Source organism: Vombatus ursinus, unplaced genomic scaffold (genome assembly GCF_900497805.2).
Source record: "Vombatus ursinus unplaced genomic scaffold, bare-nosed wombat genome assembly UNPS02014773.1, whole genome shotgun sequence".
NCBI classification, from domain to species: Eukaryota; Metazoa; Chordata; class Mammalia; order Diprotodontia; family Vombatidae; genus Vombatus; species Vombatus ursinus.
Genome location: NW_020954551.1, coordinates 38,149,341 through 38,166,699, shown reverse-complemented (window position 1 = coordinate 38,166,699; position 17,359 = coordinate 38,149,341). Strand labels below are relative to the sequence as shown.

At 38.4% G+C, this 17,359-nt stretch overlaps 1 long non-coding RNA gene across 2 annotated transcripts; it reads left to right on the top strand.

Moving 5' to 3' along the window:
* Nucleotides 1-68: 68 nt before the first annotated feature.
* On the top strand, nucleotides 69-16,597 carry LOC114044520. Of its 2 annotated transcripts, XR_003569249.1 has the most exons (4): nucleotides 69-246; nucleotides 11,172-11,294; nucleotides 15,490-15,648; nucleotides 15,950-16,597. It is a non-coding gene; the product is annotated as an uncharacterized LOC114044520 (long non-coding RNA). The 2 variants fall into 2 exon arrangements; XR_003569250.1 differs by lacking the exon at nucleotides 15,490-15,648.
* Nucleotides 16,598-17,359: the final 762 nt, after the last annotated feature.

Here is a 17,359-nt window from a genome sequence, read left to right as displayed (position 1 = left end):
GCGAGAGGTGGGCATCTGCGCAGGCGCCACAGGAGAATGGGAGCCGGAAGCTGGGAAGGAGGCGGGAGGGGAAAAGAGAAGCCAGGCTTGTGCTCGTAGCTGCGGAGCTGAAATGGAGCGCAAAAGCCAGCCAGTCCAACCTCATTTTACAGATGGGCGAACCATCTGTGTATCTATCTGCACACATATACATCCGTCATTAAGTGGTTATTGATTGTAGTCGTGCAGTTCTGTAATTATATATAGGTACGTGGTTGCATATGTGGTTAGATATAGTTCTGTATGTCACTATATAGTTATATACAGGCGTATGGTTATAATTATATAGACATGTAATTATAGTTAGATATAGTTGTATCGTTGGAGTTCTAGTTATGTAGTTCTATAATTATATATAAGTACATGGTTACATATGTGGTTGTATATAGTTATATTGTAGTTATGTATAGTTCTATATGTAGTTATACAATTATATATAGGCATATGGTTATAATTATATAGACATAATTGTAGTTGTATATAGTTATATCGTTGTAGTTATAGTTATGTAATTATATAATTATAGGTTTATAGTTATATGTAGTTATATAGATGAATAGTTATAATAGTTGTAGTTATATCATTGTAGATAGCTCTAGAGATATGTAGTTCTAGTTACATATGCTTAGATATGTTTACAGGTAAGGTTATATAATTATATATACGTAGTTAATTATTCAGTCACCTCCGTTTCTTCATGACCCCCATTTGGGGTTTTCTTAGCAGAGATACTAGAGTGGTTAGCCATTTCCTTCTTCAGCTCAATTTACAGATGAGGAAACTGAGGCAAACAAAGTTAAGGGACTTGTACAGCTAGTAAGTGTCTGAGGCTGGATTTGAACTTGTGAAGAGTTTTCCTCATTCCAAGCCTAGTGCTCTATCCACTGTGCCACCTAGCTGCCCCTATATGTAGTTATATAGTTAAATATAGTTATGTAGTTATATAATTATATAGTTATAGTTATATAATTGCGTAATTATGTATAGGTATTTAATTACATATAGTCATACATAGTTGTGTAGTAGTATATAGTTATATAGTCTTTTTTAGTTATGCAGTACATAGTTATATAAATATATAACTATATGTAGGTATACCGTTATATATAGTTATGTAGTTGTAGTTATAGTTTTTATAGTTATGCAGTTATATTAGTTATAGTTTTTTATATAGTTATATGTAGCCATATAGCTAATTATATAGTTATGTAGTTATACATAGTTATATATTACATATATTGTTATATGTAGTTACATAGTTATAAATAGATATATGGTTATATGGTTATAGTTATATGTATAGTTACATAGTTTTTCATATAGTTGTATATGTATAAATTCAAATATGTAATGGGTCAGTTTCATTTCTGGCCTAGAGTCTCATAAATTCAGCTCCGTCTCTTTCCCTCTTTGGAAGGTCTTTCTAGGCCACTCTGCGCTCTACGTCCTATGATCCCTAGTAAGCAGCCCCTGGCTCGCTATAACTGACCACGAGCTGTTTGCCCCTTACTGAACAGGGGACTTCAGGTCAGGCCCTTTTTCCTGTTACCCAGATCTAGAAACATCAGCCTATATTGAAGAGCACCTGACTGGCCCAGCTAGAGGCAGACCCTGTTCATTTCAGTGCCCTTTCTGAGGCACCTTTCCATCTTTAAACCTGAGCTAAACAGACATCAAATGGCTTCAATTCACATTTCACATAGATTCACATTGTCCTACAAGTAAGTGTTTCCTTAAAGAAGACAGCTTTTTCCACAGTGGATATAGCACCGAACCTGGAGTCAGGAAAATCTGAGTTCAAATCCCACCTCAGACACTCACTAACGGTGTGACCCTGTGTAAGTCAATTAACTTCTGTTTGCCTCTGTTTCCTCATCTGTAAAATGGGGATAATAATCATAGCTACCTCTCAGGGTGATTGTGAAGATCAAATCAGATATTTGTAGAGTATTTTGCAAACCTTAAAGCACCAAATAAATGCTAATGATTATTATTACTATTATTACAATGCCCCACATATTTCATGTATATATTCATAACCATACATAATTCCTGCCTATAGTAAGAGAAGAACCACTTCTTGACAGTAACCCAATGTAAGGCAGGATGAAATTTTTGTTCTGTTACTTATTGCCTGTGTGATCTTTTTTTTTTATTAATTTATTTTGATTTATCAATAACCACTTCCATATGCTTTTGAGTTTAAAATTTTTCTTCCCTTTCCTCCCCACCACCCTCCCCAAGACGGCACACAATGTGATATAGGCTATACATTTACATTCATATTAAACGTATTTTCACATTAGTGATGTTGTAAGTAAAAATTAAAACCAATAGGAGGAACCATCAGAAATAGGAAACAAAACTCAACAGAAGAGAAAAAAAATAGTAATTCGACTTCCATAGTTCTTTCTTTGGATGTGGATAGCATTTTCTGTCACAAGGCCTCTGGAGATGTCTTATATCCTTGTATTGCCGGGAAGGGTTAAGTTTATCAATATTAGTCATCACACAACGTGGCTGTTATGTGTACAACGTTCTCTTGGTTCTGCTCACTTCACTCCGCATCAGACCATACAGTTCTTTCCAGGTTTTTCTGAAGTCAGCCTGTTCATCATTTCTTATAGCACAATAGTATTCCATCACATTCATATACCACAACTTGCTCAGCCATTCCCCAATTGATGGGCATCCTCTCAATTTCCAATTCTTTGCCACCACAAAAAGAGCTGCTATGAATATTTTTGTACATGTAGGTCCTTTTCCCATTTGTATGATCTCTTTGGGATATAGCCCTAGAAGTGCTATTGCTGGGTCAAAGGGTATGCACATTTTTATAGCCCTTTGGGCATAGTTCCAAATTGCTCTCCAAAATGGTTGGATCATTTCACAACTCCACCAACAATGCATTAGAGTTCCAGTTTTCCCACATTTTCCCCAACATTTATCATTTTCCCGTTTTCTCATGTTGGCCATTCTGATAGGTGTGATGTGGTACCTCAGAGTTGTTTTGATTTGCATTTCTCTAATCAAGAGTGATTTAGAGCATTTTTTCATATGACTATAGATGGCTTTAATTTCTTCATCTGAGAACTGTCTGTTCATATCCTTTGACCATTTATCAATTGGGGAATGGCTTGTATTCTTATAAATTTGACTTAATTCTCTATATATTTTAGAAATGAGGCCCTTATCAGAGAGACTGGTTGTAAAAATTCTTTCCCAATTTTCTACCTTCCTTCTAATCTTAGTTGCATTGGCTTTGTTTGTGCAAAAATGTTTCAATTTAATGTAATCAAAATTATCTATTTTTGCTTTTTGTAATGTTCTCTATCTCCTGTTTGGTCACGAATTCTTCTGTTCTCCATAGATCTGACAGGTAAATTATTCCTTGCTCTCCCAGTTTGCTTATAGTATCAGCCTTTATATCTAAATCATGAACCCATGTAGATTTTATTTTGGTATATGGTGTAAGATTTTGGTCTATGTCTAGTTTCTGCCATACTCTTTTCCAGTTTTCCCAGCAGTTTTTTTCAAAGAGTGGGTTCTTATCCCAGAAGCTGGGGTCTTTGGGTTTATCAAATAATAGATTACTATAGTCATTGACTACTGTGTCTTGCATATTTAACCTATTCCACTGATCCACCACTCTATTTCTTAGCCAGTACCAAGCAGTTTTGATGAATGCTGCTTTATAATACAATTTAAGATCTGGAATGGCTAGGCCACCTTCCCCTGCATTTCTTTTCATTAGTTCTCTTGATATTCTAGACCTTTTGTTCTTCCAAATGAATCTTGTTATTATTTTTTCCAACTCTATAAAATAATTTTTTGGTAGTTTGATTGGCATGGCACTGAATAAGTAAATTAGCTTAGGTAGAATTGTCATTTTTATTATATTAGCTCGGCCTACCCATGAGCAACTGATGTTTTTCCAATTATTTAGATCTGACTTTATTTGCGTGAAAAGTGTTTTGTAATTGTGTTCATAGAGTTCCTGGGTTTGTTTCAGGAGGTAGACTCCTAAATATTTTATAATGTCTACAGTAAGTTTAAATGGAATTTCTCTTTCTATCTCTTGCTGTTGGCCTTTGTTGGTAATATATAGAAATGCTGATGATTTATGTGGGTTTATTTTATAGCCTGCAACTTAGCTAAAGTTGTTTATTATTTCAAGTAGTTTTTTACTTGATTCTCTGGGATTCTCTAAGTATAACATCATGTCATCTGCAAAGAGTGATAGCTTTGTTTCTTCTTTGCCTATTCTAATACCTTCAATGTCTTTTTCTTCTCTTATTGCTAAAGCTAACTTTTCCAGTACAATGTTGAATAACAGTGGTGATAATGGACATCCTTGTTTCACCCCCGATCTTATTGGAAATGCTACTAGCTTGTCGCCATTACATATTACGTTTGCGGAAGGTTTTAGATAGATGCTATTTATTATTTTAAGGAAGACTCCATTCATACCTATGCTCTCTAGTGTCTTTAATAGGAATGGGTGTTGTATTTTGTCAAAAGCTTTTTCTGCATCTGTTGAGATGATCATGTGGTTTTTGTTAGTTTTGGTGTTGATGTGATGAATTATGCTGATAGTTTTCCTTATATTGAACCAGCCCTGCATTCCTAGTATAAATCCTACCTGGTCATAGTGTATTATTCTTGTGATAAGTTGTTGTAATCTATTTGCTAATACTTTGTTTAAAATTTTTGCATCTATATTCATTAGAGAAATTAGTCTATAATTTTCTTTCTCTGTTTTGACTCTTCCTGGTTTAGGTATCAGCACCATATTTGTATCATAAAAAGAATTTGGTAAGATTCCGTCTTCACCTATTTTACCAAATAGTCTATATAGTATTGGAATTAGTTGTTCTTTAAATGTTTGATAGAATTCGCATGTAAATCCATTTGGCCCTGGAGATTTTTTCCTAGGGAGTTCATCAATGGCTTGTTCAATTTCTTTTTCTGAGATGGGATAATTTATGTATTTTACTTCCTCTTCTGTTAATCTGGGCAATTTATATTTTTGTAAATATGTATCCATTTCACTAAGATTGTCAAATTTGTTGGCATGTAGTTGGGCAAAATAATTCCTAATTGTTGTTTTAATTTCCTCTTCATTGGTGGTAGCTTCACCCTTGTCATTCTTGATACTAGTAATTTGGTTTTCTTCTTTCTTTTTTTTAATTAGACTAACCAAAGGTTTATCTATTTTATTGGTTTTTTCATAAAACCAGCTCTTAGTTTTATTTATTAGTTCAATAGTTTTCTTAATTTCAATTTTATTAATTTTTCCTTTGGTTTTCAATATTTCTAATTTGGTGTTTAATTGAGGATTTTTAATTTGTTCTTTTTCTAGTTTTTTTAGTTGTATGCCCAATTCATTGATCTCTTTTTCTATTTTATTCATGTAAGCATTTAGAGATAAAAAACTTCCCCTAAGAACTGCTTTTGCTGCATCCCATAAGTTTTGGTATGTTGTCTCATTATTGTCATTCTCTTGAATGAAGTTACTGGTTGTTTCTATGATTTGTTGTTTGACCCAATAATTTTTTAGGATTAGATTATTTAATTTCCAATTATTTTTTAGTCTATCTTTCATGGCCCTTTATTACATATAATTTTTATTGCATCATGATCTGAAAAGGATGCATTTAATATTTCTGCCTTTCTGCATTGGATTGTGAGGTTTTTATACCCTAGCACATGGTCAATTTTTGTGTATGTGCCATGTACCGCCGAGAAAAAAGTATATTCCTTTCTATCCCCATTCAGTTTTCTCCAGAGGTCTATCATACCTAACTTTTCTAATGTTCTATTCACCTCCTTAACTTCTTTCTTGTTTATTTTGTGGTTAGATTTATCTAGTTCAGAGAGGGGGAGGTTGAGGTCCCCCACTAGTATAGTTTTGCTGTCTATTTCTTCCTGTAACTCTCTGAATTTCTCTTCTAAGAATTTGGATGCTATACCATTTGATGCATATATGTTTAGTAATGATATTACTTCATTGTCTATGGTGCCTTTTAGCAGGATGTAGTTTCCTTCCTTATCTCTTTTAATAAGATCTATTTTTGCTTTTGCTTTGTCTGAGATCAGGATTGCTACCCCTGTTTTTTTTACTTCAGGTGAAGCATAATATATTCTGCTCCAGCCTTTTACCTTTACCCTGTGTGTGTCACTCTTTTTCAAATGTGTTTCCTGTAAACAACATATTGTAGGATTATGGTTTTTAATCCATTCTTCTATCTGCTTCTGTTTTGTTGGAGAGTCCATCCCATTCACATATACAGTTATGATTACTATCTGTGTCTTTTTCTCCATCCTTTTTTCTCCCGTTTATGCTTTTCTTTCTCCTTTCTTCTTCCCCCCCAACTAGTGTTTTGCTTTTGATCACCGCCTCCTTCAATCCCACCTCCCTTCTATTATCCCTTTCACTTTTCTTCTCCTTTACCCTTGCTACTTCTTCCCTCCCTTCAATTCCCCCTCCCTTTTCTTTCCCCTTTTCCCTCCTACTGCCTATAGTGCAAGTTCGATCTCTATACCTAACTGATTATGTTATTCCCTTCTTGAGCCAAATCTGATGAGAGTAAGGTTCAAACAATGCTCATCCCCCTCTCTTCTTTACCTTGGCTCTGATAGGTTTTTGTGTCTTTTCCTGTAATGTAATTTACCCTCTGTTTGCCTCCTCCTTTCTCAGTACATTTTCTTAGCTCATACTAATCTACTTACTTGGATACATTTAACCCACTTGATTAAATTTTTTTTTATCATTACATCAAAGTCAATTTATATCCACCCCCTTTATGTATACTCCTTTAACATGGTGTAATAACAATACAGTTCTCAAGAGTTGCAAGTGTCATCTTCCCTTGTAGGGATGTAAACATTTTGCCCTTATTAACAACATATTGTATCTTTCTGTCCCATTTACCTTTTTATGTCTCTCTTGAATCTTGTACTTGAAGATCAAATTTTTTGTTGAGCTCTGGTCTTTTTATCAGGAATGTTTGGAAGTCCCCTATTTCGTTGAATATCCATCTCCTTCCCTGAAAAATCATGCTTATTTTGGCTGGGTAGTTAATCCTTGGCTGCATTCCAAGCTCCTTTGCCTTACGGAATATCATGTTCCATGCCCTACGGTCTTTTAATGTAGAGGCTGAAAGGTCCTGTGTAATCCTGACTGTGGTTCCATGATATTTAAATTGTTTCTTTCTGGCTGCTTGCAGTAATTTCTCTTTAATCTGGTAATTTTGGAATTTAGCTATTATATTCCTTGGTGTTTTCAATTTGGGATGTTTCAGGTGGGGAACGGTGGATTCTTTCTATAGTTATTTTACCTTCTGATTCTAGGAGTTCAGGGCAGTTTTCCTTTATGATTTCCTGAAGGATATTGTCCAGCCTCTTTTTTTCATCATGATTTTCAGGTAGGCCTATATTTTTAAATTGCCTCTCCTGGATCGATTTTCCAGGTCAGTTGTTTTACCCATGAGGTATTTTACGTTTTCATCTATTTTTTCATTTTTTTGTTTCTGTTTGATTGATTCTTGTTCTCTCATAGAATCATTAGTTTCCATTTGTTCAATTCTAATTTTTAACATATTGTTTTCTTCTGTTAGATGTTGTACTTTCTTCTCCAATTGGTCAATTGTATTTCTAAGGGATTTGTTTTCTTCAGTGCACTTTTTTCCAGTTGGCCAATTGTATTTTTAAGGGATTTATTTTCTTCAGTGTACTTTTTTCCAGTTGGCCAATTGTGTTTTTTAGGGATTTGTTTTCTTCAATGTACTTTTTATCCAATTGGCCAATTGTACTTTTTAAGGACTCCTCTACCTCTCTCATTTGACTTTTAAAATCCTTCTTGAGTTCTTCTAAGAAGGCTTTTTGGGCTTCAGACCAGTTCATATTCCCTTTTGATGTTGCAGATGTGGGTTTGATGACAGTGTTGTCCTCTTCAAAACTTCTGTCTTGTTCTTCACTCTTCTCATAATATGAATCTATCGTACGTTTCTTTTTACTCATGGTGCTTCTTTATTCCCGGCTTTTAAAGGGATTATGCTCTCCTGCTGGGGAGCAGAGGGCACTGACCCAAGTTTCTTGCATTAGGAGCCTAGGTCTTGGTCACTGGCTTTGTGTGCTGGGTCCTCTTATGTTGGCAATTGGAGGTTGTAGGGTTCTGGCAGCTTAGCTGGTGTTGGGCTGGAATCAGCAAGGCTGAGACTTTCAGGCAAATCTAGGTTGCCTGCTTTTCCTTTTCTTTAGCTTTGTTCAGCTCCTTTTAGATGGGTGCTACTGGGTGTTTATCTGCCTGGGGCCCCTTGCAGTGCTGCCTCCCTTATTTCTGTTGAGGCACTGGGAGACTTCTTTGCTGTAGAATGCCGAGGCACCTGGTGGTTTTCTGAGCTGGTTTCCACCAGTTCCCGTGCCCTAACTGAGGCACTAGGAGGTCCAGCTGTTGGTGTTTGCCTGCTCGACCACCTGGGCTTCAGGATCTCCTCCTGGTTGGCAGTTGGAGGCTGTAGGGTTCTGACAGCTTATCTGGTGTTGGGCTGGAATCAACAAGGCTGGAACTTTGGGGCAACTCTAGGTTGCTTTCTTCAGCTCCTTACAGACAAATGCTGCAGGGTGCTTATCCACCTGGGGCCCTTTGTAGTGCTGCTTCCCTTATTTTTGCTGAAGCACTGGGAGACCCGTTTGCTGTAGAATGCCAAGGCACCAGAATCTCCTCCTGGTGTGCTAAAGTGGGTCTTTCCACTAGCTGGCTGGGCGACTCCCAGTTCCGTACTGCTCCCCTTCCCCCAGGGTAAGAGGGGCCTTTCCCGTTAATCCCTCTAGCTACCTGGGCTGCTGCACCCCGTGTTTCTTCTGGTTCAGCTGTTCCAGGGTTTTTTTCTGGGGTGATATTTTCTGAGTTTTCAGAGGTTGATAGGGGAGGGTGAGAGAGACTACCTTTTTACTCCGCCATCTTGGCTTCCAGTAGCAGAACTCCCCCTGTGTGATCTTGAACAAAGCCTCATCCTTTTGCTAAACTTCAGGTTCCTTCTCTTTAAAATGTGGAGGCTGGACCAGTTGGAAAGAAGTGTGATAGAATGGATAAGGCACTGGACTTGGAGTCAGGAAGACCCGGGCTCAGCTCCTGTCTTAAACACTAACTCTATGATCCGGGGTTTAATCTCTCTATGCCTCAGTTTCCTCATCTGTAAAATGAAGGGGTTGAACTTGATTGCCTCTAAGGTCCCTTGTAGCTCTAAAGTGCAATCTATGGTTTCTATGGTCATCCTGTAATGTTTAAAGGTCCCTTCTGTCTCTCACCTCTGTGATCTTTGGAATCAGGACTTCTGGAAAGCCTGTCTGCCTCATCCACCGCATCCTCCAAAATGTAAATAGAAGAATTTTAAAACAAATAAATAACAGCAGGCCAAATGAAGAAGCCCTGGTTGTCACTGTCTTAAAGGGTGTGCATTATTATCCAAGTCTGTCACAAGCAGCATAAAGCCTTTTGGCACGGGGTGAGAATTACTAAGTGGGAGAAACAATGTTCTATGTAAATTCAACTGGAAGGCTTACAAGCACATTATGTTCATCCTTATGGCATCTTGCCATCTCCAGTATTGATGAGAGGAAACACGATGCACCTGCCATCTTCTCTTTTGGTGTACAGGTTGTATTAGTTCCACCAGGATTGGGCTACATTGATGCCTGATGAATGATAAATGTTCAAGGTGCTAAAGTTGATGAAACTACCCACTGGCTGTTAAGGAAATGTACAAGAGAACATGAGGGGAAATAATGTCTTGGGGCAGCTAAAGGGGGAGAACCACTTGAAGTTTTTACACATACAAAGATGGGAGGGGATATTGGAACTTTGGCAAAACCTCTGAAACAATCACCAAAAATTGTCAAAAAGGCAATCTTGGAGAGCAACGAGGCATCAAAAAAAGACTTTAAAACAAAAACAAAAACAAAACAAAACAAAATTCTTCCAAGGAAGAAGAGGAATCTTTCCCTTCTGCAGAAAGTCTGCCTGGTGGTCTGCACTCTGGGGATGCTTTCCTCTCCTTGTCTACCTGGTGAAGATCCTCTTGTCCTTCATGACACCTCCTCCATGGCTTCCATGATTGTCCTGTGCCCAAATGTGGCTCTCCCTCCTCTAGTCCTATGCAGAATTTCCTTTGAACCTCTCTAATACACATATCACATTCTCTCTTATAGTATGAGATGGTCTATGTAAAGTGTTTTTGCAAACATTATAGCTGCATAAATACTAATTATTATCTGGATGCAAATTTCGCCCTGCATTTCATATTCTAAGCTCCTCAAGAGCAGGGATATATGTGTCTTACTCCTCCTCATCATCAACATTATCATCAACAATAACAACCATCATTTATTAAGCACCTACTATGTACTAGGCACTCGGGGATAAAAGAGGATACAAGGAAAAGCAAAAACACAGTCCCTGTCCACAAGGAGCTCATATTCTAATGGAGAAGGAAACATGCAAACAACTGTCTGTGTAAATGTGTGTGTCTGTGTGTATCTATATATACAGTATAAATGGGAGGTAATTTCAGAGGGAAGGTACTCTTCTTGCTTCTTCATCCCAACCCTAATAGAGGAACCCCGGACTTACACAGAATAGTTACTCAGTAAATGTTTGCTGAAATTGAAATGAAAGAATAATGAAACAAATAATGAAATGAAATGAAAGAATAATTCAGAATGTGATGAGAATGTGGAGGGAGGTCAATGCTGCTGGTCTACATGGTAATGATAATGATAACTGAAATTTACAGAGCATTTCAGAGTTTGCAAAATACAACCACCTCTTGCCTAAAGCCTTCCCCAGTTGCCCTAGTTTGTAGGGCGCTCTCCCCATCAAATGACCAAATGCATGCACATGTATTTATATGTTGGGATTGTTTTTCTTCTATTGTTCTATCTCCAAGGCGCAGGACACTGTCTTGCATATAGAGAACACAATAAATGCTTGTTGGATTGGATTTCTTATTTTCTCATTAGCAACTCATAGTATGTATTTCACACATAGATAGTTGTTTTGAAGATAAAATGGACTTTATTTTGTGGTTTTCACTGGCTTGTGTCTTGTTCCCATAATTCTCATCATGTAGGTAATCCCTCCAGTGGTGAAGATCACACAACCCATCCATGCCTTCTCATCCTATTCAACACATCCTCCCACAAATCTTTTGCAGGGGACTCTACTCAACCTGCTGGGAACTCTTTTCTAAAAGGTTTGTAGATAATAAATACTTGTTGATTGATTGACTGGTTTTGTAGGTACTAAAAGGGCATCAAAATTGGCTATCAGTTATCACTTAGCCAACTGACTTTTCCAGTCATATATCTCTTTGATCATATCCTTTACTCCACCTCTCCTGAACAATTATTTATTGGTAATGTGCTGCAGCTTACTTATCCCCATCATTCCTTTCCATTGAACATAGGGGATGACCTCTAACCTTAATTCTTCGGAAACTAAGGTATTCCATGATGCAGCCATAGGGCATCACCTTAAGAATGTATTATGATCTTCTGCCTTTAAATCTGCTTTGGGAAAGTCACTGAATCTCTCCAAGTCTCAGTTCCCTTATCTATAAAATGGGAAGAATAATTGCCTTTCTCATGGAAGCATTGAAAAGACTAAATGAGATAATGACATAAAAAGATTTTTGAAAAATAAAATCATGCTATGAAAGTAGGATAGGATTTTCATGAACACAGGTAATCGCTTTGTTATTTCTTCTATTATTAATGGTATCTCTGTTTCTTCCCGTGAGTGCAGACTAGAGAAAGACCTGGGGCCAAAGGACAATAACATAAAATCATGGATTTAGAGCTGGCAAGGACCTTAGGGTAATCTAGTTCAATTCCTGTTGGGATTATAGATTATAAATGAAACCGTCCATGAAGAAGCATCGATTCTCCATCTGCTGTGTACTAGGCAGTGAAGATGCAAAGACAAAAACAAGCATCTCTGCCTTCAAGAAACTCACTTTCTATTAGAGGACATAACATGCATGTGTATAAGTGTGTCCGAGATAAATATCGGGTATTTTTGAGGGGAAAGAACAAGCAAAAAAGGGAAGCAAAAAGGTCTCGTAGAGAATGTGGAACTCAAGGAAAATAGGAATTCTTGGAGGCAAAAGTCAGGAGGAAATGCATTCTTGGCATGAAGTCTAGTCGGTGCAAAAACACCGAGAAAGAAGGATGGAGTGTCGTGTGTGAGAGCTATTAAGAAGGTTAATTTACACAGAGACTATAGAGAGGAGAAACAGAATAAAGCTGGAAATGTAGGTTGGAACCAAGTTGTAAAGGGTTTTAAATGTCGAATAGAGGTTTTGGTATTTGATTCTAGAAATAATGGGAAGGCACTGGAGTTTATTGAGTAGGGAAGTGACATAGCTTGTACTTTAGACGGTAATCACTTCAGCAGTTGTATGGAGCATAGATTGGAGAGAATAAAAACTTGAGAAGGGAGGGCGGATTGGGGGAGGGGGTAATCAGAAGCAAACAGGGAGAGACAGGGTCAAAGGAAAGAATAGAATAAATGGGGGGATAGGATGGAGGGAACTATAGTTAGTCTTTCACAACATGACTATTATGGAAGTGTTTTGCATGACTGTACGTGTATAACCTATATCGAATTGCTTGCCTTCTCAATGAGGGTAAGTGGGGAGGGAGGAAGGGTGAGAATTTGGAACTCAAAGTTTTAAAAATGAATGTTAAAATTGTTTTCACATGCAACTGGGAAATAACACGCACAAGCAATGGGGTATAGAAATTTATCTTGCCCTACAGGAAAATAAAAGGGGAAGGGGATAAGAGAAGTGGTCAGGGTGATAGAAGGCAGGGCAGATTGGGGGAAGGGGTAATCAGAATGCACGCCATCATGGGGTGAGGGGAGGGGAGAGATGGGGAGAAAATTTGGAGCTCAAAATCTTGTGGAAGTGAATGTTGGAAACTAAAAATAAATTTAAAAGAAAAATGAAAAAAACTTAAGGAAGGCTAATTAGGAAGCTATTGCAATAGTCTAAGTGAGAGGTGATGAAGGGCTGGCCTAGAGTGGTGGCCATGTGAGCAGACAGAAGGAGATGGATGCAAGAGTATTGTGGGGATAGAATTGACAAGACTTGCAACTGGTTGGATGATGCCAGTGTTCAGAATCTGAGTGACAAGCAGTTGGAAAGAAAGAATTCAAGAACTGAGGAGCCACAGTCAGAATCACATACAATTTAGCAGCCACTGTTCTAAGGAAACAATGATATTCTGCAATGATATCGCAGAAAGGAAAGACTTGAAGCCAAGAATAACTTATGCAGCAAAACTGAGCATAATCTTACTGGGAGAAATGGAGCTTTAATGAAATAGAGGATTTCCAAGCATTACTGATGAAAAGACCAGAGCTGTATAGAAACTTTGAAGTTCAAATACAGGAGTTAAAAGGAACGTGAACATGAACAAACAATGATAGACAAAAAGAGGATAAACTGTCTACATTCTAACAGAGAGATGATACATGTGTCCCCTCTGAACCTTAGCATCATTGGGGGTAACAGAGGGAGTCTAATACTCCCTCTAATACTAGAGACAGAAGACCTGGCAGTGGTTCTGTTAAGCCTTGATGATCTTAAAAGAATAGAAAGGGAGGAGGAAATGAATATGTAGACCTTGAGGGAGAAGGAAAAGGAAAGTTAGAGAAAATTATCTCACCTTATGAGGAAAGCCAAACAAAGGAGAAGTCTATACAAACAAGGAGAAAGGTGGCAGGAACCACTGATGCATTAACTTCACTCTCTTAGGAAGGAGGGAAGAATGCATATATATATGTGTATATATATATATACACACACACACACACACAGTTGGGTAAAGACAACATTTCATTCGACAGGGAAATAAAAAGGAAAGAGGAGAAAGAAGAGAATATAAGAGGAAGTGTGAGATTAGTCCTAAGCAAAACAAACTTTAACTTAGGATATACAAAAAATTTATAACTCTGTTTGAGGTGACAAAGAATTGGATTCTGAAGGAATACCATTGGGGAATGACTGGACAAGTTATAGTACATAAATGTGATGAAGTACTTTTGTGCTATAAGATGAAGGGGATAGTTTCAAAGAAACCTGGCCTGATGTGTATGAATGATGCAGAGAGAATTGAACAGAACCAGGAGAACCATTTATACAGTAAAAAAATAACTTTGAAAGACTTAGGAACTCTGATCATCGTAATAACCAATCATGATTCCAAAGGACTAATAATGAAACATGCTACCTCTGCCCCAATAGAGAGGTGAGAGACTCAGAATTATTTATGCCTTGCCAATTATATATACCCAACTCTGGATTACGTCCACCATCTGCCTCCTTCTGGCTTACTCGTGCTTCTGATTGGAGCTAGAGAAAAATCACAAAAATTACAATGACTAGGTCCATATAAATTTTTAAACTTTAATTTTAATAGGGTTCTTGATGTACAAATTCAATCCTTTTACTTCTATGTTATTCTTCATCAAACTCCCCAATGTTAATGTTCCAAACCTTTTCTCTTCTCACACCCTCGCAGCTGAGGACCCTGACTTTTATTTCACTGAGGAAGATAGAGGTCATATTCCTCTTAACCATTCTCTTCTCTTCATCATCTCATAATATCATCCCTCATTTTCTACTCGTTTACTCTATTCTCTTAAGAGTTGGTCTTTCAGCTCACCAAGATCAACCCTTCTACATGTATCCTTGACCATATGCCCTTCTGTCTTCTTAGGCGTGTTGCCCCTATAATCACGTCCTCTTTTGATTTTCAACGTCTCCTTATCTTTGGATTCTTCCCCTGCTGACTATAAACATGTCCCAGTCTCTACCATCCTTTAAAAAAAAAACCCTCACTTGATGCTAACATCCCCTCAAGCTTTTCTACTCTTTCAAGGCCAAACTCTCAGAAAAAGCTGTCTGATCACTCTTCATCCACTTCCTATTCTCTCATTCACTTCAGTCTGGCTTCTAACCTCATCACTCTGAAAGTTCTCCCTCTAGAACTACCACTGAGCTCCCAGGCATCAACTCTGATGAATAGTCTTTCCTCAGTCCTCCCCCTTCTTGACTTCTCTGCTGTGTTCATCTCTGTTGACCATCCTATAGTCCTGGGTAGGCTGTCCTCTCTTAGTTTGCATGACATTACTCATTTTTTGTTCTTTTCTTACCATTCTGACTGCTTTTTCTAAGCCTTCTTTAATAGATCATCATCTGTGTCATAGCCCCTAGACCCAGAGAGAATAAGTGATCTGTCCAAATTAACATAGATAATAAGTGGCAGACCTATAATTCAGACTCAAGTCCAGTGACTCCAAATCCCAGCACCAGGTTCTTGACCTTATTGCTACTGCAATATTTCTCAATAATAAACCTAGCCACTCTTTTCTCTTGGTAGGACCTCTACTAGGGAAATGCATTTGAGCCATTCTCAGGGGATACTCCTGTGTCAGAGTAACCCAGCCCTGACTCTTGGAAGTGATTGGGTTCTTACTACATGCAGAAAGAATTTGAAGAGACCTCACCCTTAAGGAGTGGGGCAAGACATGTCTAAAGGGTGAGTCATTGGAACAACCTGGAGAAGTAGGCAGAATTCAAATACTGACTTAGGTAAGATGTCATCACTCATTAGGCTCAGAACAATTCAATCATCCCTGCACTCTGAATGAGCTGATTGCTAGAGGAGTCTATGAATGAGAGCTTTGACACAAGAAGACGAGGCAGTGTGTTCTGGATTGTGGAGACAGAAAGCTATTCTAATGCAGGAGACTCAAGCATGTGAATGTAGAACCATAGGATTTGATTTAGACATGGAAAAGACCTTAGAGATAATTTAATTCAGCTTTCTCTTTTTATAGATGAAGAAACCGAGGCCCATGGAGGAAGTGACTAACCCAAGGTCCTACATTTGATGGCGAAAGCCATAAAAGCTACATGACCTCTAAGGCAAATAAGACCAAATGCTAGCTGAAAACAAAAGGTGAATGGACAAGCTTCATAATATAGTCTTAACAACTCACCTGGGTAGGATAGGACATCCTGGGGCTAATGCCATGGAATCCTCCGAGGAGAGACAAGTGCTAATTGCCTTGAAGCCCAGTGAAGAAATCTGGTGGAGCAGAAAGAGGACTTTTCATGTGCATGGAGCCTGAACAAGGATAATACTTTTCAAAGCAAAAGGCATAGAAATTGGTATGAGGAATGGAGGAGGCTTAACAAGGAGGCAGTGACTGCACTGGAAGTCATTACCCTCTAGGTCTCATCTTTATCGCCTACAAAATGGCAGTAGTAAGAGCAGGGGAGGCAGTTGGACTGGATTACCGCTGAGGTTCAATCAGGAGGCCCTTATCCAGAGACAAAGGGAGGAAGCAGGTTCTAGAAGGGACAGGGAGTCCTAAGATTCTTTTGACCTAAATGTATCTTGACTTAGGAGCCTGAAACCTGGGCCTAGTGTGCAACCCAGATGGGGGCAAAGAACAAAGTGAATAAAGGGGAGCTTAGAATGACCAGATCCAGCTCTGTTTATGTTTCATGGAAGATCAAGGTTAACTCTGAAGGTGTAACTTCAATCAATCAATGAGCGTTGATTAAGCACCTACTAAATCCTAGTCACTGTGCTGAGTGATGGAGATACAAAAAGAGGCAAGAGACAGCCCTTGCCCTCAAGGAGTTTATAATCTAATGGATTAATTTAGTAACTTTCCCTTTTTGTTTCTTGTTGTTCCCCACCCCACCCCCAGTTACTTTGGTATGGGGAACTCCCAGAGTGGAAGTTCTCCCCAAGGTCAATCAGCAACCCTTCCTTAATATAATCTTAGAGAGTTGCCAGGGATACGGAGAGGTTAAGTTACTAACCCCCAAGGGTAAGAGCTCCTGGGTTAAAGGAAAAGGAAAAAGCAGTGGAAATATAAAGGAGAAATTTCTGTGATCTCTCTTATTGATAGTTTAACTCCTGCTTTCCCTACCCCCCATTCCTAATACCATGGAAAGGACACTGGACTGAGAAAATTAGGAGCCCTGAGGACTAGACCAGTCTCTACTGCTCACTACCTTGCTATGTAGCCCTAAACAAGTCACTTCTCTCTAGGCCTCAAGTGTCCTCCTGCGGAAAATGAGAGGTGTGATGCCAAGATGGAGAGAACTTTGGGGACTGTTTGTTAAATCTGCCACCAGGTGGTGCCATCAGATCACACAAGAATCCTTTCCTCTCCACCACCACCCCACCCCCCCAAAAAAAAAACCACAGGTCATCTCTGTCCCAGGCTTGC